General features: G+C 43.4%; 1 protein-coding gene and 1 long non-coding RNA gene across 5 annotated transcripts in view; both read left to right on the top strand.

Annotated features, from left to right (window-relative positions):
* LOC135220026 (uncharacterized) overlaps window positions 1–24911 on the top strand; it is a 425700-nt gene that overhangs the window by 56040 nt on the left and 344749 nt on the right. The gene's annotated exons all lie outside the window — the stretch shown is intronic.
* On the top strand, window positions 4911–24652 carry LOC135220340 (uncharacterized). The gene is made up of 3 exons (XR_010315671.1): window positions 4911–4976; window positions 23833–23918; window positions 24404–24652. It is a non-coding gene; the product is annotated as an uncharacterized LOC135220340 (long non-coding RNA).

The raw sequence follows: 24911 nt of genomic DNA, 5'->3' as shown, positions 1-24911 counted from the left end.
TATGACGATTGGTATGAAAAGAGATTATTACTACTACCTGGTCGTTAGTCATCTGCTGTGTTCTTCGGGTTTTCCTCGTCACAGACCATACATATAATATTACATTTGATTCCAATTATTCTGATACACATACTTTAAATATACTTTTGCTTTAGGGTTTCTGCTCGAAGTGTTTATTGTTTTTGCTTAGTCGCTGACCCTGTTTCCGTCCGAAGTGTTTATTGTTTGCTTATTGCTGCTGACTCGGTTTCCGTTCAAAGTGTTTATTGTTTTGGTTATGTCTGTTGACTCTTGCTTTGTTCAGTTTGTAACAGTTCTGCGCTCCAACCCAGATATTCAATGCTCGCGATCTCTTGGGTTAAGGAATTTTCTTGTTTAGATACGGTTTTAACAATAGGCACGGATGCTTCTATATCTTTTAGTCTAATTAATGGTTCTTTGCTGTATGGTGCGGATTGCGGGATAATGCGTCAGCTATGATATTTGCTTTCCCAGGTAGATATCTTATCTTGGCTCCAAAGACCTGAATGATCATTTGTCACCGAGTTCCTTTTGGACTGTGATTAAAGCCTTTGAAAAAACTCGGTAAATGACTCATGGTCAGTAAGGATTTTATCAGGATAGCCATAGATTATGAACTTAAAATATACTAGTGAGTTAAAGATACCTAGCCCTTCCTGCCTATTACTGTTATATTTACTTACAGAGGGCTTTAGTTTACATGAATAAAAAGCTATAGGGAAGAACTCTTTATCATATTACTGAAGTAATACCCTCTTACCCTTGCTCTGAGGCGTCTGTTGCAATAAAAAAAAAAAAAAAAAAAAAAAAAAAAAAAAAAAATTCCTTATTTAAATCAGGGATTTTTTAAGTTAGGTGAGCTGCATTATTCCGCTTTTAAGATATCGAACGCCTGTTGATGCTTTTAGACCATAATCAATCTACGCTCTTCTTCGTAAGATCTGTTTAAAGGAGCTGTCATGATTGAGAGTTACATATTTTCTTTACATACGATTGTAATACCCACTACAGCGCAAAAGTGCTGTATCCCCTTTTACGTTAATAAGTACCGGAAAGTTATGAATAGCCGACACCTTACCATGGACTACTTTTAAGACCTTGACCAGACACATAAAACCTAGATAAACATGTTCGGTTTTATAAAACTCACATTTAGATATTTTACTCTGAGTTATTTGTCTTTGTCTCTGTAGCACTAGCTCTACTTTATGTGAATGTACTTCTAAGGTATTAGAAAGATTACAAGATCATCCATATAGGCATGTAGGTTATCCCCTAATAGTCTCCAAACACTGTATTGTAATTGGGGCGCAACGTAAGCCGGAGGCATACGTAAAATTGATAATGTCCCTGAGTGTGCTGAAAACGGTGTATGAGGTACAATCACTTAGGTAATGGTATCTGGTAAAAGCTTTTAAGTATGTCCAAGTTGGTGAAAAAAAAAAATTTATTCTAACCTAACAGAGATAAGATGTCGTCGGTACATGGCACTGGAAACTATCGGGAGTCGTTTCCTTGTTTAAGCGACAGAAATCTACGCAGATACGCCAAGTCCGATCTTTTATGGCATGACTTTGAGGGAAAAATTATATGGGCTATTTGATTTCCTAATGGCTCCTATTACTAACATATTTCAACTTCGTCATTTATCTCTATTTTGAAATTGCAGTGAGAGTCTATACGAAGGTACGTATATAGCTTTATGTTTGTCCTTAGACCGTATTTTGTGTTAAATTACATCCGTTTTTTTCCCTGAGATCACTCCCTAGTAAAAGATAAAAAAAATTTCTGCTGAATCACCTCTGCTTGAATGACTTTACGGATATTACTTTAGATAGATTAACAGAGAGATTCATCCACGACTGATTGGGCGGGATTAAAAGTTAGCAACAATAAAAAATGCGATATTTATAACTTCCGTATCCACAATATGTATACTTTTTAGGGCTTTGTTCGCGGAAACCGTTATATTTCAGAGTGTCGGGAAGGATTAAAATTTCATTTCCCAGCAAAGTCTTTTTACACGCACTAAGACATTCGAGGGTGCATGCTTCTCGAGATTTTGCGTGCAAACTACGACTGCGGTTGTGGGAGAATTCTGTTGGGTCATTTGAACAATGTTACGATTTATGAGACAAATGTATTTGTTCTTTTATATAAGTTATTATTTGATTAACTGTCTCATTTTTGTTCAAACGGATTTTAATATGTTTCAAGGTTATAGATTTTCCTTTGATAAACACGCCTTATTTTGCAGGATGTAAGATAATATTTTGTATACCCCTAGATGAATCTTACAATTACACTAGATACAGATCAATGTTTTTTATAACTATAGAGGTATCTGTAAGCGCTCGCTTATCCGGACTTCTCATTAGCAAGAATTCGAACAACGACGGTGAGTCCGTAAATACAGAATATTACGTCTACTAAGAAATAACAAGATATTCTAATTTTTACGGCGCGTACAGTCGGGCTTTATCCACCACTACTTATAATAACTTACGTATTAAAAAAAACGAAAACCTGCTCTGATTACTTTATACGGTCGTGTGTTTCATAGGAAAAATCCTTTTTAATTCAAAAAAGATATCGGTATGTATGAACCAACCAACAGCGCTTTTCCCCCACTCTGCTAGAGTCGCTTATTGTGTGGAATTTGCTTTGCTTTGAAAACTCGGCAGATTTAACTGACCTTGACCGCTTGACTAGGTGACACAGTCACCGAGTTTGCTTGTTTGATTCTGAACGGGCTACTGTTTCTATTTCTTTTTGTAATAATTAGGATCCTTCTCTTTATTACCATCGGCAACGTATTGTGTGTTTTTAGCATTATGTTGCTGGTTACGTATAAAGCAATGAATGACGAACTATTAGGAACTGAGCGATTACTAATAAGACAAGTTATCACTACTGCATTCAATATTAACTGTTTGTACTTCATTCTTTGCTAAAATTTGAAATAGTGAGGGATCCTGGTCAGCGCATTTAGCCTGATGAAAGTTTTTACAGCACATGTTATTCCTTGCAATCCAGCCATATTTTAAAAGTTAAGTTGAGTCATTGAGGTTCGATATTTTATATAACTCAAAACTCAGGCTAAACTGCGAGCGGACTTTGCAAAGGAGCATTTATTGTCATGACCCGAAATAGTGTTACCTCTAATTTATATAGATTTGTACGGGTGTTCCACTTGTTTTTTTGTGTGTGTGTCAATCACTACGGTGCTTAACGACCCTATCCATGCATCTGTATAAATACAGACGTCCACTGCGTAAACGCATATTCACGTTTAAAATATGATTGTTACGTAAGGGATTAATTAATCACCCAAAATGATAAAATTAACATAGTATATGATTATGATATTTCAGTAGAACTTCTGGAAACAGACACTCAATGATAAAAAACTCGCAGTAGCGAAATCTCAATGATGTAGATAATTTCTGTAAAAAAGTAAGATTAAGAATGTCTCGTAACTTCAGCCACAGGAATAACGAAATTCGACCTGCAAAGGAAACACTCAAAGTTACTCCAAATGAATAAAAAATTGTACTTAGCTTGCTTTTGTGGGAGTCACGGTGTTCCGATAACGACACACGGCCTTGGTCCTCCTTCTCTATTTAGCGGATGACCCGGTTTTTTGGCTTCAGTGTTTCCTCCGTGCGCGTTATTGTTTCTGATGCATTCGAGCCCTTGAAAATCCGATGCTGCAGACGTGCGGTTTTGTTTCTTGCAGTGCCGGAAACGCTCACTAACGATGTTTTCTTGAATGATTCTAATGAGAGACGAAGTTTCCGTTGCCGTAGGAAAAGGACACGTCGGTTTTGTTTCTTGAAGTTATTCACTAAACGATGATACTAAGTTGGTTGAAGAATCTGTTGCTTTCGTCGTTCGTTGAAGAGTTCTTATTTTTGTTTTCTGAAGTCACTCACTAACGATGATACTAGGTTGCTTGAAGAGTCTGCTGCTTCCGTCGTCGTTGACTTCTTATGATACATGATTTATTATTCTGGTTTTTCTTCGTAGGACGTTGTAGAGTTCTTCTGGTACGCTGGCCACCAATATTAGGCTAACTCTCTTCTGCCTGTCTACCATCTCTGTTACAAGTTATGAAGGAACAGACAGTAGTTCGAACATATGAACATACATACAAATGACATAGTTTCATACGAACACACAATCAAATGAGACACGCTACAGATCACGTAGGCCGTTTTGAATCATAGTCGGGTAGGAGTTGTCTCAAGCAGGGAGCTTGGACTGTTTCAAAACAAATGAATGACCACAGATGACGACATGTCAACTTAGCTACATACTTATTGTATACGTCATCTTTAGCGTCTCTAGTCTGATCACATTCCTGCAAGCAATCTTTTATATATATGGACTAACATTCCATATTTTTATTATGTAAACACTTACATATATATATATATATATATTATATATATATATATATATATATATATATATATATATATATATCATATAATATATATATATATATATATATATATATCATATATATATCACACATATATATATATATACTATATATATATTTATATATATATTATATATATATATATATATATATATATATATATATATATATATATATATATGTACACACACACACACATATATATATATATATATATATATATATATATATATATATATATATATATATATATATATATATATATATCACGATTCACACACACACACACACACACACACACACACATATATATATATATATATATATATATATATATATATATATATATATATGTGTGTGTATGTGTGTATGTGTGTGTGTGTGTGTGTAACATTATCAATGAATAAATTTTATTATTACTTTCATCTCCAAAAATTCCAGGTGTCTGCAGAATTATGTGCAATCCGTAATAGTTCTTGCAGCGGCGTCACTGTTCAGTATGACGGAGGTACAGTAGCTCAAAATATCTTTTAATCAAATTCTTTTTCTTCTCAAATATTTATATCCACACTCTCTTTCTCCCCGATTATGTTGCATGAAGCAAGTTAGCAGAATAATTCCTAATATTTTGCTATTAAATCTTAAAGTAGGTAATCACATGTTGGAATTGTCCTTTTTGTCGCATATACATGTATCTATATATGTATATGTGAGTGTGTGCACACATACATGTGAATGCAATGTTCTACCATTCAAAAAACTATAACATGTAATAAATCAAGACTGGTTTCTCCACTAGAGACTGATGTAGTGGATGAAATTTATGTCGCCTTAAAAAAGAAGTCAATACTTCCTCGATAAATCTTGCTTTTTATGGGCAAGTTGGGCTTTTGTTGTAGCTACCAAAAGACAAACCTACGTTCCTCACAAGCTACACATTTTGCATATTTCTTTTGGAAGAAGTGGATCACGTTTATATATTCCTAAGCTGATAGCACATAATTCTCTCAAAAATATTAGAGTAAACATGCTTTTCTTAACACCTTTCCCACTGATAACAGATTGTGTTCTCCAACATGAATGAAATTGCACTGATCTGATTACATGTTACGGATGTTCAGTGCCGTTCTTCTCTCTTTTCCAAGGATTTTCCAGTTTGACCTTTATAAAAATTGACATATAATTTGCTCGCGATTAGATAAACAAATACTTTAGTACTGTCGTTTGTTATATATACTGTATTATAATGTTCTTAAATGGTTTATTAACTCCAAAGTTCTTACAGTGATGGTCAATTCTTTCAAAAACTTACATAAGGAAAAAAGAATATGACATTTTTGAAAGTAAAATGTATTTTTCCCTAACCATAAAAACCTGGAGTCCTTTACTTAGGATAGATTGCAGCTCAGCCGAAACTACTGGCTAATACATTCTTTTATATACCAAGGTAGTAACTACCGGACTGGTAGTTACCTGCCCGGCAGTGGGGACCAGCTCACTGAGTTGTCACTTTGATTACAGCCAGGACTTAGATGATGACCCCTGAATCAAGGGGATGGGTGTTTGGCGGGACCATACAAGTAAAGGACTCCAGGTTTGCAAGGTTAGGGAAAAATACATTTTACTTTCAAAAATGTCATTTGTTCCTACACCATATACAAACCTTCTGTCCTTTACTTAGGAGACCCATCCTAAGGTAGGGATGGAAGTCCTGTCTTGCTGGCTGAGAATGGAACCCGGAATGGATCCTCCACCCTGTGAGCCATAGTAAATGCGACCTGATGGCTGATGGCCTGGGTATCAAAGGCGTGAGCGTAGAACTCTCTCTGGTAAGCAGAACCAGGCTATATAATCATAATGGGTTTGTTGGGTTGCAGCACATTCCCCCTCAGAAAGGAGTGTGGAGACTACTTCTGTGTGTCTACAGAAAAACCACTAGTCGGACAGGGAATGCTTACCAGTATCGAAATTGCTTCTGGAAAACGGGTTTCGATGCGGTGGCCCCAAGTAAGGGGAAAAGGTGAAGAGAAAATAGGCCAGTCATACTCTCACATTCACCCCCAGCCTGATACGGAACCTCGATCCTCCGACCTCTGAGGGCACAGAAAAAGCTAAACCACTTGCTGAGCGGCTACCACAGGACCAAGGTCAGTTGTGTCGAGGTAGCTGTGGGTACAGTCTCTAAGGCAGAACCTGGTGAAGGTGGAAGGGCGAGACCATGTGCCAGCTTCCATCACCTGGGTAACAGAGAGGTTCTTATTAAAGGGAAGAGATGTGCTCATTCCAAGCACATCATGAGCCTTCACTCGACTGGTACCAGCAAGTGGAGAAGAGGAAGGGGAGAGGGTATGGCAAATCACCTCTCAAATCCAATGTGAAATGGTATTCCTTGTAACCCTCTTCTTCGACGGGCCCGTACTCACAAAGGGATGTTATAAGGTGGGTCGAGTAGAGCTGGTCTGTTGGAGGTAGTACCTCAGTGTTCTCAGAGGACAGAGAAGTAGCTCATCTAAGTCTTTGGTTACTGTGCTCAGGCTCATAACCTGGAACGAAGAAAACCAAGAATCGACCTGGCTGGATTCTGGGTTTTCCCAACAAACTCAGGGACGAAGCTGAAGCACGCATTGGTCCAGCGCTCAGTATGAGCGACAGTATAGGCTAGGCCATGAAGCTCGTTGACTCGCTTGGATGAAGCAAGGGCAAAAAGAAAAACTTTTCAGGGTGAGATCCCTATCAGATGCCAGGGATAATGGTTCATACGGAGCTTTCTTCAAAGACCTGAGGACAACAATGATGTTCCAGGGAGAAGGCTTTGCCAATACCGGAGTTCAACCCTGTTCAAAGCTTCGTATGAGCATAGAAAGTTCCTCCTAGCAAGAGAGATCGATTCCCTTCAGTCTGAGGAATTGGCTCAAGGCCGAGTGATAGCCTTTTACTGCCAAGACCGAAAGGAGCTTCACTCTCCAGAGGTAGAGTAAGAAGTCTGCAATCAAGGGGATAGAGGCTCCGAGAGGAGAACTGCCTCTCCGACGACACTATGGAGGAGTTATGGAGTTTCCATTTGACAACGTCTCAGAGAGATGTAGAGAGAGAGAGAGAGAGAGATAGAGAGAGAGAGAGATGTAATTGCTGTATGGATAGTTAACGACTGAATTGGCTGTTGGTGCTGGGTTGTCTGCTGGTGCTGTAAATTGTTAGAGTTCTGTGTTTTTAGTATTTTTGAGTCAGTCTTTGGGGAGAGCCTGTGATAGGTAGTAGTGTTGGAGGAGTCCATTGAAGGCATTGGAAGTTGATTGAGTTTTGTGTTTTATTTGGTGTTGTTAAGTTAGTGTTTTTGCTTAGAGTTGTTGTGCCTGTGCTGTTGTGATTTTTTGTGTTGTTTGTGCAGTGGTCTTTTGTTGTTGTGTGTGAGGTTGTTTTCCTCGGTTGGTTGTTGTGTTGTTAGGTTGTGGTTATGTTCCTTGGTTGGTTGCTGTGTTGTTGAGTTGTGGTTGTGTTCCTTGATTGTTGTTATCCTTGGCTGTTGTGTTGTTGGGTTGTAGTCCTTGGTGTTGTTGTGTTGGGTTGTGGTGTCGTGGTTCTTGGTTGTTGTTGTTGTTGGTGTTATTGTTGTTGGTGTCCCAGTGACCTTAATCAGCGGACAGCACAGGATAGCCCTGGAATATCTGGAGTTGGTAAGTACATGTGTGTTGTTTTTGCTTTTGTTTTTGTTTTTTGTATAGGTGTAGGTCAATTGTCCTGCATTTATTTGTTGTGTAAAGAAGAAAGTGTGACTGAGGGTGGCTTTTGGCAGCTGGAGTGATTAGGTTAATGGTTGGGGGGGGGGGGAGGGGGGGGAGGGGGGGGGGGGGGGGGGGGGGGGGGGGGGGGGGGTGGGGGGGGGGGGGGGGGGGATTTTGCCAGCCCTCGTTTTTCAGCTCGTGATTCCGCCACATTATTTTTTGGTTGGCGCCCGAACAGGGACTGTTGGTACGGCAGCTGCAGGGCAATTGGGTAGTGAGTTGTGTGATTGGTGGATAAGTGAGGATGGAAGGGTTGAAGGAGAGGCTGAAGGAGTTACGGTTGGCGAGGGAAGCTAAGGGAAGGTTGGAAGTGGAGAATGAGAGATTGAGGGTAGAGTGTGAGGAGCTGAAGAGCAAGTTAGAGGAAATGAGAGGAATGCTAAGGAGTGCAGAAGTGGAAATGAAAGAAGAGGTGAAAGGATTGGAAGAGAGAATGGTTGAGAAAATGGACGAAAAATACGGGTTAATGATGAATGCAGTGCAAGAGATAATGCAGGAAATGATGAAGGGATTCGTGGGAGAGGGAGCTGTAGGAGGTAGGCCTACTGGGACTTGTGACGGGCCAGAAATGGTAAAAGGAAGCGAAAGAGCGAGTGGATGAGTGTATGAGTGAAGAAGGTGATTCGGTTGTGATAGGTAAGGGAAAGAAGGGGAAGACACAGGGTAAGGATAAACCTGAAGACAAGAATAAGAAAGTGGCTGAGGAAAAGAAGACTAAGGGAAAGAAGGTTAGTAAGGGTGACGGACAGGATGAGATTAGGACAGAATACATTGGGGAAAGGGCTGAGAGTGATTTGGATAGCGGTGAGTGGAAACCGGTAGGTAGAAAGAAGAAAGGTAAGAAGAGCGTAGTCAGGGGTATGGACGTGAGTATGGAAGTGGATTCGCTGTATTCGGAAGAGGGAAAGAATGGTCAGAATGGAAGTAGCGAAAGTTAGAGTGAGAGTGAGCAGGAAGTACGAAAGGCTGTGTATATGAGAGAGGTACCCCAATGTGCACAATATGAGGAATATGGCAGTAGGGACATAGGGGACTTTTTTGAGGAATATGAGAGGTATTGTGAGGCAAAGTATGGGGATAACAAGAGAGTCTGGGCAAGAGAGTTAGGTAGCTTTTTGACGGGATTTTTGTTGAGTATGTATGGGGTAATGATGAGTGTAGGAAATGTGCCGTATGAGAGCGTAAAAACTAGGATTGTAGAACAGGCAAAGAGGATAAAGAGTAGCGTTAGATATAGGAGAAAGCAAGATTTTGAGGAGGCAAGAATGAATGTTGGTGAGTCATTGTCGATGTATGTCTGTAGGTTAGAAACATTAGCCAGGAAAAAGTTTGGGGATGAAGGGATAAATGAGTGTAAGGAGTTAGTGCAAAAGTTGTTGGCGACTGTACCAGAGAGTGTATATGAGTTTATAAATCTGAAACATAAGTAGAAAATGTGATGGACGAATGAAAGGTTAACATGGAACGACATTTTAGAAATAGTAGAGGATTACGAGTTAGATAAGGTGTATGAAAGAGAGTAGAAATGCTAGTGTTAGGACTGAAGTAGCTGAGGTTGTACCAGAGTTTAAAAGCTATAGGGAGGCAGTTTTGGAAGGGCAAAGGCGAATGGCAGAGCGAGTGGTAGATAGGAGCGTTAGGTCAAGTAACGTGAGTGTAGTTAGCCCAAAAAGAGATAGGAGTGCGAGTGTTGGAAGAGTAAGGTCAGTTGATTGTGAGCGAGAGCAGCAACAGTGTTATAGATGTGGTAAGCCAGGGCACAGGAAGAATGAATGTCGATGGGCGTTAGGAGCGTGCTTCGGGTGTGGGCAAAGAGGGCATTTGGTGAGTGAGTGTAAGAAAGATAGGGATACTAAATGTTATAGGTGTGGACAGGCAGGGCACATCGCTAGTGGATGTCGGGGTACCCATATGAACATAGTTTGCGGCAACTGTGGGACGAATGGCCATTATGCTAGGATGTGTAAAGAACAGCGTGCATAGTGTGTTGAATGTGGAATGGAAGGTCACGTGGCGAGTGTGTGTAGGCAAAAGAGGATGAGTCAGGCTGGGAATTCGGAAAACTAGGTGAAAAGGGGATTCAGTTGGGTGGGTCCTCTAGTATGCGACATTATGTTAGGGAGAATGTGATGAGTGAGTGGTTGAAAGTTAATAAATGTGAGCCGAGTGTCAGTGAGCAAATGGGTCTGGAAGATCGGCAGTTGGTGTTGGTTGAGTATGGAAGGAAGCGGGAAAAGGTAAGGAAAGGGAATGAAAGGGAGAAACGTGAGCTGCATGATAGAGGGGTTAGTGTTAGGGTAAAAATGGTGGATAAGGCTACACAGTGTAATACAGATGACTTTGAGGGGAGGAACGATACATATAGCGTGTGTGGGTTTAAATTGTCAGGGTCTAGTGAAGTTTCACCAGGAAGGGAATCAGGTAGTAAGGATGTAGTTGGCAGTATTAATGAGTCTCTTCGGGAGTTTGGCAGGAGTGTAAATGAGGTAAGTGATTTGGTGGCAGAGTTACGAGAGATGTTCGGACAAGAGTTAGAAGGGGTAGATGAGATAGTGAATGAGATTTGGGGGGATGGTAGTGATGGAGATAGTAATGGTAGTCTGACTGGAAGTGATCTGGGAGAAGTTGATGGCGGTGTAACTGAGTGTGTGTATGAGGGCCCTCAAACAAGATCCAGGGGACCTGCATCTGAGCATCCGTGGGTGTTGTGAGTGAAAGGAGACGTTGTCAAATGTAACAGGGGAGGAAATATGGAGGAGTTATGGAGTTCCATTTGACAACGTCTGTGTGTGTGTGAGAGAGAGAGAAAGTGAGAGAGAGAGAGAGGGGGGGGGGTGTAATTGCTGTATGGATAGTTAACGACTGAATTGGCTGTTGGTGCTGGGTTGTCTGCTGGTGCTGTTGACTGTTAGAGTTCTGTGTTTTTAGTGTTTTTGAGTCAGTCTTTGGTGAGAGCCTGTGATAGGTAGTAGTGTTGGAGGAGTCCATTGAAGGCATTGGAAGTTGATTGAGTTTTGTGTTTTATTTGGTGTTGTTAAGTTAGTGTTTTTGCTTAGAGTTGTTATGCCCGTGCTGTTGTGATTTTTTGTGTTGTTTGTGCAGTGGTCTTTTGTTGTTGTGTGTGAGGTTGTGTTCCTCGGTTGGTTGTTGTGTTGTTAGGTTGTGGTTATGTTCCTTGGTTGGTTGCTGTGTTGTTGAGTTGTGGTTGTGTTCCTTGATTGTTGTTGTGTTGTTGTTGTCCTTGGCTGTTGGGTTGTAGTCCTTGGTGTTGTTGTGTTGGGTTGTGGTGTCGTGGTTCTGATTGTTGTTGTTGTTGGTGTTGTTGTTGTTGGTGTCCCAGTGACCTTAACCAGCGGACAGCACAGGATAGCCCTGGAATATCTGGAGTTGGTAAGTACATGTGTGTTGTTTTTGCTTTTGTTTTGTTTTTGTATAGGTGTAGGTCAATTGTCCTGCATTTATTTGTTGTGTAAAGAAGAAAGTGTGACTGAGGGTGGCTTTTGGCAGCTGGAGTGATTAGGTTAATGTTGGGGGGGGGGGGGGGGGGGGGGGGGGGGGGGCGTGATTTTGCCAGCTTGTTTTTCAGCTTGTGATTCCGCCACAACACCAACCACAGAAGATGGCCCACTTGGTCTGATAGACAGACATTGAGGACTTCCTGAGGTATCCTGACATTGCTGTCACAGCCTCTTGTGAAAAGCCTTTCGCTGTGAGGAGCTGCTGGATAACCTCCACGTGTGAAGATGTAAAAAGTTCACTGCATTGTGGAAGATCCTCACGTGGTTGGGATAGGAGGTCGGGGAGTGGCAGAAACACTTGGAGACTCTACCAGCAGCAGTAGAAGGTCCGGGTACCATTATACGTGAGGCCATTTTGGCGCTACTAGCATCATGGCCAGGGAAGGTGTGGATCGCACTTGATTCAACACCTGCCTGATCAGGCAAAATGGTGGAAAAGCATAGACATCAAGGGCGTCCCAGGGGTGCTGGAACGCATCCTCGAACGCCGCTGCTGGATCTGGAACTGGAGAGCAGTAAATCTGTAACTTCCGATTTACAGCAGTAGTGAACAGGTCTATCGTTGGGGAACCCCACAAAGTCAAGACTTTGTTCACTATCCAAGGAGCAAAAGACCATTCAGAGCCAACAGATTGTCCACCATGATGTTCCATTTGCCTGAAATGAACAGAGCTGTCAACCCTACCAAGTTGAGAGCTGCCCATTCATGAATCTGCACTGCTAGTTGGCAAAGCTGCAGAGACATGGTACCACCTTGACGGTTCACATATGCCACTACGGTGGTGTTGTCACTCATCAGTGCCACCGAGTGACCTGTCAGAAGAGAGCTGAAGTGCTGGAGTAACAGGAAGGCAGCTCGAAGTTCCAGCATGTTGATATGATCTCGATGTTCCTGGTTGGACCATAGGCCCGAAGCCAGGTGTTACAGTAGGTGCATGCCACATCCTTCCTTGGATGCATCCATAAACAGGAGATCGGGTTGATGAGACTGGAGAGGGGAGCCCCTCAACAGGTTCGCGTCATCCAGCCACCACTCGAGATCGGATCGCATGTTCTCCTCCACTCGGTCTAGTTAGTGAGGAGACTCGTGACTTTGCGACCAACGATTCTTCAGACCCCACTGAAAGGATTGAAGCCTGAAGGTGCATCTGACCGTTTGGAACAAGGCGTTCCAGAGAGGCCAGATGTCCCAGCAACTGTTGCTACTGATGTGTTGACAGCTGGGAATGCTGAAGGAAGAGCTGAGCAACACTTCGGAAGCATTCTAGTCTTTCCGGTGTCAGAAGGCTTTCCCTGCAACAGTGTCGAGGATCATACCGAGATGCACAAGTCGTTGAGAGGGCTCTAGAGAGGATTTCTTGCAGTTCACCATGATCCCCAAATCTTGACAAAATGCCAGAACCCTGTCTCAGTGGAGACGAAGCAGTTCCATTGAGGGCGCCAGTATTAGCCAATCGTCTAGGTAACGCAATAGACAAATGCCCTGGTGATGAGCCCATGTCGACACTAGGGTGAACACCCGAGTGAAGACTTGCAGAGCTGTGGAGAGACCAAAACATAGGACCTTGAATTGGAACACTGTCCGCTACAACAAAATGAAGATACTTCCTGGACAACGGATGGATTGGGATCTGGAAGTGTGCGTCTTTTAGGTCGATCGTCACCATGTAATCCAGAAGATGAATGGCCTGTCTGACTGCGCTGGGGGTCCATCCTGAAAGGGGTTTGCTGAACGAACTCGTTCAGGGCTGAGAGGTCGATGACCGGTCTCCAGTCTCCAGACGTTTTCTTTACAAGAAAGAGTCAACTGAAGAAGCCTAGAGGCTCATCGAGGACCTTCTCGAGAACATCCTTCCCCAGCATGTCCTGGACTTCCACCTGAAGGGTGAGATCCTTCGCCGATCCCTGACGATAGAATGATGACGTCTTCGGGGGTCGAATCAGAGGAGGGGGGAGAGTTGATGAATGGGACGTGATACCCATGTCAGAGGACGGTCAGCATCCAATCCTCTGCCTTGTGGTACTGCCACCTCATCCATCTGGCTTGCAGGCATCCCCCCACAGGTGGCAGGGTGGGGGGAGTGCCCTCCTCACTCATCGTGGAAGACACTTCCTCTTTCCACGTTTGCCTCGCCCCCAACCACCCCTGGTCGAAAAAGGCTGCTGACCTCTTGGCTGCTGAGTGGTGCAGGCAGTGGGAAGGATTCTGCGTGGTGCAGCAAAGAATCCTGGCTCACTCTCCTGAAGTTTCCGATTACCTCGTTTACATCCAAAGATGGAAAGAGGGTGGATCCCTGAAGTGAGGCATTCCTCAGGTCAGTCACATCCTGAGGGTCCACAGTTCGATGAAGCCTTGATGAGATGGCGTCCCTGCACTTCAGCACCAGGTTGGCCCAGAGATTAGCAAGCTGGTGGACTAAGAACTCCATAGACTTACCTCCTGACAAAACAAGGTCATGGAGCTGACGGGCCATGCCCGCTTGCTTGTCGGGCTGCTGTGGAGTCTCAGAGGTGGCAAGAAAGCCCACCATGCCGCCCAAAAAGTTCAACCATGAAGCTGCTTGCAACACCACCATCATGGTTTGTTCGAGCTGCAACATCTCCTGGGAAGAGAGTGTCGAGGTTAGTTGTTGCAGTGTCTGGAGTGAAACTCCAGATGCCAATGATGTAATCGTTGGATTTATGGGCAAGGGTGAAGGCTCAGCCTCTTGGGCCACATAGTACTTCCTCTGCTTCAGGAAAGCAGAGGGGAGTAGCTTAGAGGACCGAGATGCCTGCAGCAAGTCCTTCCTCACTGAAACTTGTCTATCGACCTTGGTCAGAGCCTACCTTGTCAGGGATGACAAGGGCAGCTCAAACCGGGACCGAGCAGCCTGCGGGGTGCGACAAAGAAGGTCGACTGCTGACTTACGGCCTTTCGGAGAAGTAGTTGGATCTTCTCCTACGCCGTTTACCTTCCAGATGAGACAAATGATCTCGTAGAAGATGGTCTCAGCTGCCGCATCTTCCAGAGCAGCTGGTTCCGGAAGGTAGCCAGCTGAATCATCAGTTGCCTCATGAAAATCCTCTTCCCTCAGCACTGACACACCCAGGCGTGAATGAGAGGGGTCCAGTCTTGAAGAAGAAGGCCAAGTCTCTAGTTGTTCATGAAGGGTGGCAGAAGGTCCGGGAGCCGAGGCCCCCAGAGTCACAGGAGCCCTTGGACGCAATTCTTCACTGCCTTCCACAGGTCCTTATGTCCCCATTGGACAGCCCCTTGCAAGAAGGGGGAAGGTGGAGTTGGAGGACGTCTCTCTGCTTCTGGCAAAGCTGGAGGAGAGAGGGGAGATGGAGCCCTGTCAGGAGGATCTCGGCTGGGTTCGAACTTGATGGGCGAGATATGATATTTCTCTACAAAGGAACGAGCACTTGGAGATCGAGAACCTCGAGAGGTTGGAGGTCTGGACTTGTAAGGAGGAGTCACAGGATGCCTTTTCTTCCAGAGCACCTCTCGCCTGACATTAAGCACTCGTGGCAGCTTAGGGATAGTAAATCCCCTTAACTGCTCTCCCAACTTCCAAAGAGGAATCAGAAGGGGGGCCTGGAAGGTCATATGAAGGAAAAGGAGCCCGCTTGCAGCCTTGTTTTCAAGGGAGAGTCGGGGAACAATGACCTCTGATCAATGGTGAAAGCCTATATGGCTGCCTTTTGGAAGGCTGGGTTGCAGGCTTTACGAGGATCCTGAGGTGGAGATGGGACCTCTGGAGGAGGAGCAGACAATGGAAGTTCCGAGGATGGGTACTCTGACTCAGATGTCTCTGTTTTCCGTGTCTTAACATTGCACAAAACAGAGGAAAAAGGTTTTACAGGTGCGTGTGTATCTGCAGGAGCAAGAACGGGTGTCAGTACGGCGTACACACGGGTTCTGAACACACGTAAGCGTGTGCAGGCGAATGGCGCGCAAATTGGTCTGCAGCAAAATGCCTAGAGCAGCGCGCATTAGAAACGCTAACACGCGCTAGAATGCGCTGGAGTATGTTGACGCTCTACAGGTGAAATTGCGTGTCTTGTTCTGTGTAGATGAAGGAGAGCTTCCGAAGAAGGAGCGGGTCTGGGGCGTGATACTGGAGACTGAGAGCGCCTGCTGGAGTGTTTAGAAAAACGCTCTGGTGATGCACGTTGGCGTACACGGGCAGTAGCGCTTCTCAGTGAGTGCCTACTCTGTTGCTGAGGCAGCGGTGAAACAACACGTTGGGTAACGCGCGTTACAGGTGAGCACTGACTAAAGGACGCATGCGCAATCACGTGTGCTGTCAGAGCACGCTGTCCAGAAGTAACACAGCGCACAAATGAATGGTGCACATCAGGAAGTAGTTCTTGCTGCGGTGTAGAAGGTGGGGGCACGTTGTCCCAGAGAGGGAGAGACAGTTTCTCTGTGACCTCTCTCCAATGAAGGCTCCTGTGTGCGTGCCAAAGCATCAAACACTGCAGGGGAGCGTTCAATTAGCGAAGCCTCCTGTGCGCATGCCATAGCATCATACATTGCGGAGGAGAGTAAATCCAACGGATGCTTCATTGTGTGTGACTTAGCATCGCACAAAGCCGAGGAGCTTACACATGAAGGTCTGGTAGTTCTCAAAGGAGAGGCTGGTAGTTACTACCTCAGTATATAAAAGAATGTATTAGCCGGTAGTTTCAGCTGAGCTGCAATCTATCCTAAGTAAAGGACGGAAGGTTTGTATACGGTGTAGGAACAAATAACCATTTGCACAAACTCCCTATTGCAAGGTTATTCCAAATTCAATAATGCAATCCTTGGTTTTTGGCGGACTAGTTTAATGGCGATCTGGTTTAAAATTGGTGATTTAAGGCACCATAAGAAGCCAAGTTTTGGTTATCGGCGCCATAGGGTGCCAATGATAGAGTTATGGCACCATAATATACTTAACAGATGTCATTAACCTGGTTATCGACACCATTAATTGAAACTTGGCACCATAAGCGCCATAAATCGCTTATGAGCACCCCGCCAAGAACAGAACTCCGCCGATAACCTGGACTGTCTAGAATCTATGCGAAACACAAGGGAATAACCCAAAATCTTTCCCTTAGGTTATTACACCTCAAAAAGAAATATTTTAGCCTTTTTTTAATTCCCTTTCCTTTTTAGTATCTGGTAAAATACGATTTCATACATTCAACTTCCCTGTCAGATATCTTAGCTATAGACTCCGTCGTCCCCGATAGAAATTCGAATTTCGCGGCACACGCTACAGGTAGGTAGGTCAGGTGATCTACCGGCCTGCCGCTGGGTGGCAGGAATAGGAACTATTACCTTCTAAGGACAGATTTTTCTCTATCGTTTGGACTGTAAACATACGTTTACGGTTCCTCCTGATTTGATTTTCGTGTTTCATCGCCATCGATCTTCTGGGCTGTCTTTTGCAGGGAAGTACTGGGTCTTTGGTTCGGCATACGCTTTTATTAACTTTTAATGAATTTCGCTTCGAAATTTAGAAGAAAATACTAATTGAAACTACCGAAATTATCGGTAGACACTCACATAGTTTGCAATAAAGGGAATTATTAATATTTATTCATTATTACATGTAATAAAGGTTACAACTTTATTGAGGAAATATTAAACTTTAATTTCCTACTTTAGGAAGTCAGAAAAGCATATAACTAGATACGCTTACTTTATAAGCTTTAATAGCGTTTGTGCTAACGAGCAGTTAGAGTATTAGCAGTACTAGTAGTTGCTGCATCCTCATCACCTTCTTACTCCACAGAAAACTACATTTATATATGCAAATTTGAAGATAATGGATGTAGCTCAAAAGCGAGCTCTAAAAAGGTAAGAAGTGAATATAGTGTTCCCCATTGAAGTGGAGGGTGCGTCTGATCGGCTCTGTCTCGCTCCCAGACCTAGACCTCTTCCAAGCTCCCAGGCCCAGAGGAGAAGGAATGTCGACAGTCGTACGGAGGTTACGGAGAATCCCCACCGATCAGGCGTCCCCTCGGCAGACTCTGTAGAACGTTCCAGACTGCCAAGTTTGCCATTGGAAAGGCGTCCTAAAATAGTGGAGGGTGCGTTCCGATCGGCTCTGTCTCGCTCCCAGACCTAGACCTCTTCCAAGCTCCCAGGCCCAGAGGAGAAGGAATGTCGACAGTCTACGGAGGTTACGGAGAATCCCCACCGGTCAGGCGTCCCCTCGGCAAGAATCTGTAGCGTCCCAGACTGCCAAGGATCGCCATTGGAAAGGCATCCTAAAAGAGTGCTTTTCGTCTTCCGATTCGTCTCCTCGAAGAAGTGGATGGACTTCCGACGAACTGTCGTGTCCGATCAAGAGGAGTTGGAAAGCTCCGACGTTGGACTCGAGCCCGGAACGTTTCCCGGACGATTCTCCCTACGAGAGGAAAAGAGCCAAGTGGACAATATCTCGATCTCCTACGCCTTCCAGAGCGCATTCTCCTATTCATGGCAAAGAAAAGGAAGAAACTGCGACGGACTTCCTACTTAAAATGCAGGAACATTTCCTCTTTAGTAGGAGTATTGAGAAAAGACCTTCCGAGGAGAAAGGACGATTTTCTTCCTGTTAAGAGATATCGTCCTACGGGCGTTCTGGACTCCAGACTTATAGCCTCTATCCTCCCGTACGAGTACAGAGACGAATAAAGAAAGAAGGGACGAAAACTCATAGGGATGAGACGCAACATTAGGACAAGACGAAGAGTGTCCAAGTCGGACAGAAACCACCACCCAGGCGCTCGGCGCCAGAATTGGATACTCGGACAGGAAAAAGTGTCCTAAGACACCATTCGCCGACGCGGACAGCCCGGACAGGCGGATATTTCCTATGCGGACAACTGTGTCCAAGCGACTCGTGCCGATTGCGGACAACCTTGACAAGGCGGACAGCCTGGATTGGACAAAACGTCGTGCGCAGGCAACTCCGTCCGGGCGACAGGCGCCAGAAGCGAACAAGACGGACAGGCAGAGGTGTCGTACTGGAATGACACCAGCCAAGCGCCAAGTTCCATAGGTGGACAGCTCGGACAGACGACACGGTCCGAGACGGACAGATACGTCCAAGCGCATTGAACAAACCGGACTTTCGGCAACGGTTAAGCACAAGCGCCAAGATCTTCCTCAAAAGAATCATACGGAGAAATCAACCAGGAAGCGTCTCTTTATGATTTGGACCAGGAGCGGATTTTCTCTGGACAGAGACGAAAGGTGCCGCACAGGCGGCCGTCGTCCTGTTCACGATATGTCCGTTTCGGGTGGAAATCTGCCGCAAGCACAGCTGTCTCCTGAGAAGAATGCAATATGTTGCACAGGCGGCCGTCATTCTTGTCAGGAGGACTTAGATGATGATAGAGTTTTTTTCTCAGGATCGTTTGCAAATTAAACAAGATTTGTACGAGCTCTCATTCATTGAGTAGAGGCTCTTCCAAATAATAGAGGCATAGAATACGGCCTTATATCCAAGAGAATAAAAATTTGAGGGATTCTCTTCGATCCTAGAGTTTCATTGCGATCTCTTTCGACTCAATACTAATTCGTGTTTATTGACGAAAAGAACGAAGAGGGCAAGATTTCTCTCTCTGGATCGGAGAGGAAAGAATGTAGTAGCAAGACTTGCTGTATACGACTACTGAATGACAAGTCATATACCCATACCAGAGTTGCCTTTGTGGTTCGCTACGGAATATCTATATCCTTACAGGTTTTTTCCTGGTAAGGACTTCGCTTAAAAGGTTTGTTACGACAATACCTACTCAGCTTCGATATTTAACAAAGGTTGTTTGGCTTAAAATTTGCATTATTAAGAGCTTCCTTAGGCTCGAGAATAATTGTATTATATTCCTTCATTGAAAGTGAAGTAAACTGGCAACTCATGATGAATGCAGTCAGGCAGCGTAGCGGATGACTGCCGGGCTGTCATTCTAAGGCCAATACTGAATACAAGTACCATCCGGTTTCTCGGGTCATGATTATGTCGATACATCTCTCTCCAACGGGATCGAATGGTAACCGTATATCCCCTCACAATCATGGACTTAGTCTCGAATGGAGGAGATAGTTAAGCTACACAAATAAAATATTGTCTGCCTTTTGCCTAAGAAAGCTTTCAATAAGAAAGATTATAAACCTTTCAATGCTGTTTACCGTAGGTAACATTATTAAAGGATTCTAAGCAGTAGAACATTATATTATATAATGCTCTCATGCTTACGAAAGCATGGCTTATTAGAATACATGCTTAGTGAGAAGATGGATGTAGTAGAGAATTCACTTTAAGGACTACGGTATGTCAAGTCTTTCGAGAAACGCAAACAACCTTTTAGAAATCGGATATTGCTCAAGAGAAGAATGGATGAGTGGGATGGGAAACATTCTCTTCGTGGCAGAAATGGTTTCCCTGAATGGACTATACTTCGTATATAAGAGTTTTTTCCTACTAAGAACGGAATAACATGTGAAAGGAGGTCGGGTACCATAAAGGCACAGATGTTCTGACACATAACATAAAGAGAATTAGAAGAAAGCGCCAGCCTGGCGCAATGCGCCAGAAGCGCCAGGCTGGCGCAAAATTGCGCCAGAAGCGCCAGCCTGGCGCAAAATTGCACCAGAAGCGCCAGCCTAGCGCAAAATTGCGCCAGAAGCGCCAGCCTGGCGCAATGGGCCAAGAGCACCATCCAAGATATTTTCTCGTTTTAGCGAGTTATTAAACCTACCCCGAATCCAGTAGCCTCTCGGACAGCAGGCTCGGTAACGGCACAAGAATCGTTCCTGATTTCGTTACCCTTTTTATCACTTAGGCCAATTCCACGACTCTCTCATATCGCAAAGAGCATCGAGAATCTCTTTTTTCGCTCCTGTTCGCGTTAAAAAAGAGAACCTATTTGGAAAACAGACAGGGAACGTAACGATCCTTAAGAGGTTCGATGCAAGATATTTCATGTCCGTGAGAACCTTCTCGATCGACGATAATAACTGTTAACGTATGTCTAACATTTATTGGAAAGAGTTGTGAGAACCTGCGGAAAGTCTTCATAGATCTCTTAGCAAGGTAGAAGGACGAACAGGCTTCCTATAGAATGCTTCCTTTTCCTCGAACCAAGAGAGGTAGCAATATACGCCATCTTTATTTTATAGAAAGGGGAATATACTATAGTCTTTTTTTCCCCTAAATATAAATATAAATATAAATTCTTTACAGAATTTAAGATAAAGGGCGTCAAAGAAAGAGAGGATAATACTTTATGCCTCATTTTGGCTTCAGAGAGGTTGGATTCACAGAGGTCACGTTCTTCTCACAGCATGTTTTTGGAAGTCTTTTCCAAGAGAGTCTGGATATTCTATCAGCATCTATTATTAAATGGACCTTAACAACCTCTCCACTCTGAGTCTGTCTGCATGCAGACTGACCAGAAGTGGACATAAATGAGAGGATTTTCAAGGTAGATGACAATAGTCATGGCCTTTAGACATAGAATTGCTGCATGATCGTGCTAGAGGGAATGAGGAAACTGTCCTCTTCCGATACCTCTGTGAACCACATAGCGGTTTTTTCTTCCCTTTCAGAGGGAAGAATCACCTTTGTATATATCTGCTATCAAAGAACGCAGTAAAAGGCTATACTCTGTCTCTACAAAGGGAATTGGAGATAGCAGAGGATTAAGTCTCGGGATCTTATACGATATATACCTTAATATGACAAGAGTAGGATATCATGTACTTCTAATGGGATCTTTTTTGTGGCCACAGATTCCATGTTCCGACAAGATGGAACTGCTCCTCATCAAACTTCTTTGAGAAATTTTTATGAGGGAATTCTTTGTTTCTCTGGGTCCTAAACGACCAAGAAGGACAAGTGAATTTTTTGAGCATTGGAATCTCGCATCAGATTCTATGGAGACTAGACAATGGTTTTCTTTGCCAGCATAGTATGTCTAGCAAAAGAACTGAAACCCCTATTTCCTGATTCAGTGTTTTCAGATAGAGGTTTCGTTGTCCAGGCAGAGTACTTACGTTTTCATCTACAGTAGAAATGGTTCAAACGTTTGCCTACAGAGTCTTTGGTATGCGATGACGGCTCGAAATGCTTCCCAGAAGGTGTCAGAGGGATACAATAAAGAGCTAGAAATCAGGAGTACTCCCAATTTCAGCTCGGAGTCTCCTTCGACTTCCAGGCTTCTTCCCTTCCTTCGGGCAAGGATAGGGAAGATTCTGCAATGAGACACCCCTTCAACATGTAAGAAGAGATCTCGTGAGCACGGAAGTATTCGAGAAGGACCCTCCTCGGAGGAAGACTCTTATCTCTCGTACGGTTAGATATCCTATCGTCTACTGGATGTAGCTGATTACAATCACCTCCCCTTACCGGAGAGACCAAAAGCTCAAAGTGAAAGAATTTCTTCCACCCTTCTCCAGTCTCCTGATAAAACGATTGTGGATGTTAAGGACTTTCGGACAATGTAGTGCCAATCAGGCGCCAAAATACCAGAACAGGCGTAAAGACGCCAGAGGAAGACAGTCCAAATAAACACTGTCATTGTCTGATGAGGAGAAGGAGTGTGCCTCCAACCTGGCGCAGATGCGCTAGAGGCAAATAAATCGGAAAAAAAAAAAAAGTGTCCGATGTGGGCATCGCCAGTTTCCTCGAGACTCTTTAACAAGCTCGAAGCTCCAGCAAGTGGGGAGAAGTCAGCCAGGCGCCAGGCGCGAGGCTCCAGGCAGGCGCAAGGCGCTAGCCAGGCGCCAGGCAAGCAACATGCGCCAGCCAAGCGCGAGGCGTCAGACAGGCGCGAGGCGCCAGCCAGGCACAAGCCAGGCTCTAGGCTTCATCCAGAAGAGATCAATTTCAAAGAAAGCCCTGGTCTCTTTGGAACAGTGTGATCTCTAAAGCACTTCTTAAGTAACTTGATGATTCCTTCAAACAGCTGAGAATTAAAAGCGCTTGAAGTGCGAGCTTTTAACAATTCTTGTTCTTTCCATAACAATATGTCGTGAGAGACATATTAGCTGTAATTTACGGGAGATGCAACTCTGTGTTGTCTTCTCTTTGCACGAAGGAGGTCAAGTTTTGACCTATGAGAGATCCTTCTCTCTTGGTTACGTGTCTACGGATACGTTGCTGGGATAGGGAGCCGACACTGATCCTTAACTAGTGAGTTAAAAAATTTTATTTTAACATAAGTATTACTATTTTCTTTGGGTTATTTGAAATGAGTTTGGGGATAGCTCTTTTCAAATTAAGCACAAACCCTCGTGTTAGGATCAGGTGATCGGGATCGGTGTTGTGCTCCTTAATTATGCCAGTAGGCATAGGTGTTTTGTCATGTAAGTGGATAGGACCCCTTTGACAAATAAACCATTAGATTCTGTCAAGTAAGTGGATAAGACCCCATGACAGATCTACAAGAACTCTTAGCCATAGGTCACATCCTCGCTGAGGCTCTTGAGACGAAGCAGACTCCTAGCAATAGCTAGGAGGTCAACCCTTCGTCTAAACACATAGGAACCAAGGTTTTATTTATTTATTACCTACAACGTATGTTGTTTACCTGTCTAATCAGTAATTAGCTGTCTCTTACCCACCGCCAAAGGTGCCAATCAGCTAAGTATATATCTGACGGAGGGAAGTTGAATGTATGAAAATGATATTGTTATTGTACAATAAAGTTTCATACATACTTACCTGGCAGATATATACGATTGAATGGCCCCACCCAGCCTCCCCTCAGGAGACAGGTGGAAGAGAAAAATCTGTCCTTAGAAGGTAATAGTTCCTATTCCTGCCACCCAGCGGCAGGCCGGTAGATCACCTGACCTACCTACCTGTAGCGTGTGCCGCGAAATTCGAATTTCTATCGGGGACGACGGAGTCTATAGCTAAGTATATATCTGCCAGGTAAGTATGTATGAAACTTGTTTATTGTACAATAACAATATCATTTTCATCAACTGCTGAAGTTAGAAGACACAAATTGTAGGTAAGGAATGCTGAAGGGTGGCAATGAGTATGATTTTTATTGTAATACTCTGACCTTTATATCTTTTTCTATCCTTCAGGTCAGCTCACATGTACTTTCAGCCGTGATGAAGTTCACGTTGAAATCTTGTTTGGAGATCTAATGCCAATACTTGGATCTTTAATGGTAAGTTCAAATTCAGAATGTATTCTGAAAATAGTCAACAAAACCTAGCTTAATTCTGATTGTCTGCTGTTCCCTAACATAGATTAGTACATCCAGTTAACACAGAGGAGACGTGGTGTCTTGAAACTCTGTGAAATAAGACTTGACTCCACAAATGTCCATTTCTTAATATAATCTAGAGATCGGTGCTGAACTTCTGATCTCTCATCTACCCTTAATAGCTTAGAGCTTCTCATAACTGTCTATGTACAACAAGCATGTTCTGTTAATGTGCCACCATGCCCCACTGCCAAGAGCTTCAAAGGACTTTTATTTCCTTAATTTAAAGAGAATGAAGCTATTGCTTCCCGGGTGAGTTATGGAGGATACTTTGTGTGTGTGTGTGTGTGTGTGTGCAAAAGCTGGCATGCACATACATAACTTATTTGTTCTGAATGCTCTTGTGAGAGACACTAAGGCTTTAAGCAATTTTTTTTTCTCTACAGTTACTACGACTACAACAACTCCAATTACCCCTACTATTACTACCACTAGTACTTCTACTATTACTCCCTCTACGACCACAACAACTACTCCATCAACATCTTTAACAACTACAGATACAACTACAACTCTAACTACTACTACAACTCCCACAACTTCAACTACTACAGATATTTCAACTTCAACAACTTCTACTGGTACAACTACAACTACTACAACTACAACCACCACGACCCCAACTACGACCACAGTAAAATGTAATTATTCATCTTATTTATGCACGTTATTTTTATAATTGTCACTGATCCCCAACACTCAATCTATTACCACTTCCAACAACAGTAATGATAAATATAATTATTACATCACAATATAATCTTATTCTTAAATGCTCTGTTATTCTAACAATCGTGTTAAAACTACAGTTTTATTAGCCTGGGTCAAATCCGTAAATGCTATACATTGTGTGAAAATATTCCTAACTGAATGTGTCTTCTATTACTGATAAGT

This window comes from Macrobrachium nipponense, chromosome 1, assembly GCF_015104395.2.
Source record: "Macrobrachium nipponense isolate FS-2020 chromosome 1, ASM1510439v2, whole genome shotgun sequence".
Taxonomy (NCBI): Eukaryota; Metazoa; Arthropoda; class Malacostraca; order Decapoda; family Palaemonidae; genus Macrobrachium; species Macrobrachium nipponense.
This window is presented reverse-complemented; position numbering and strand designations above follow the sequence as displayed.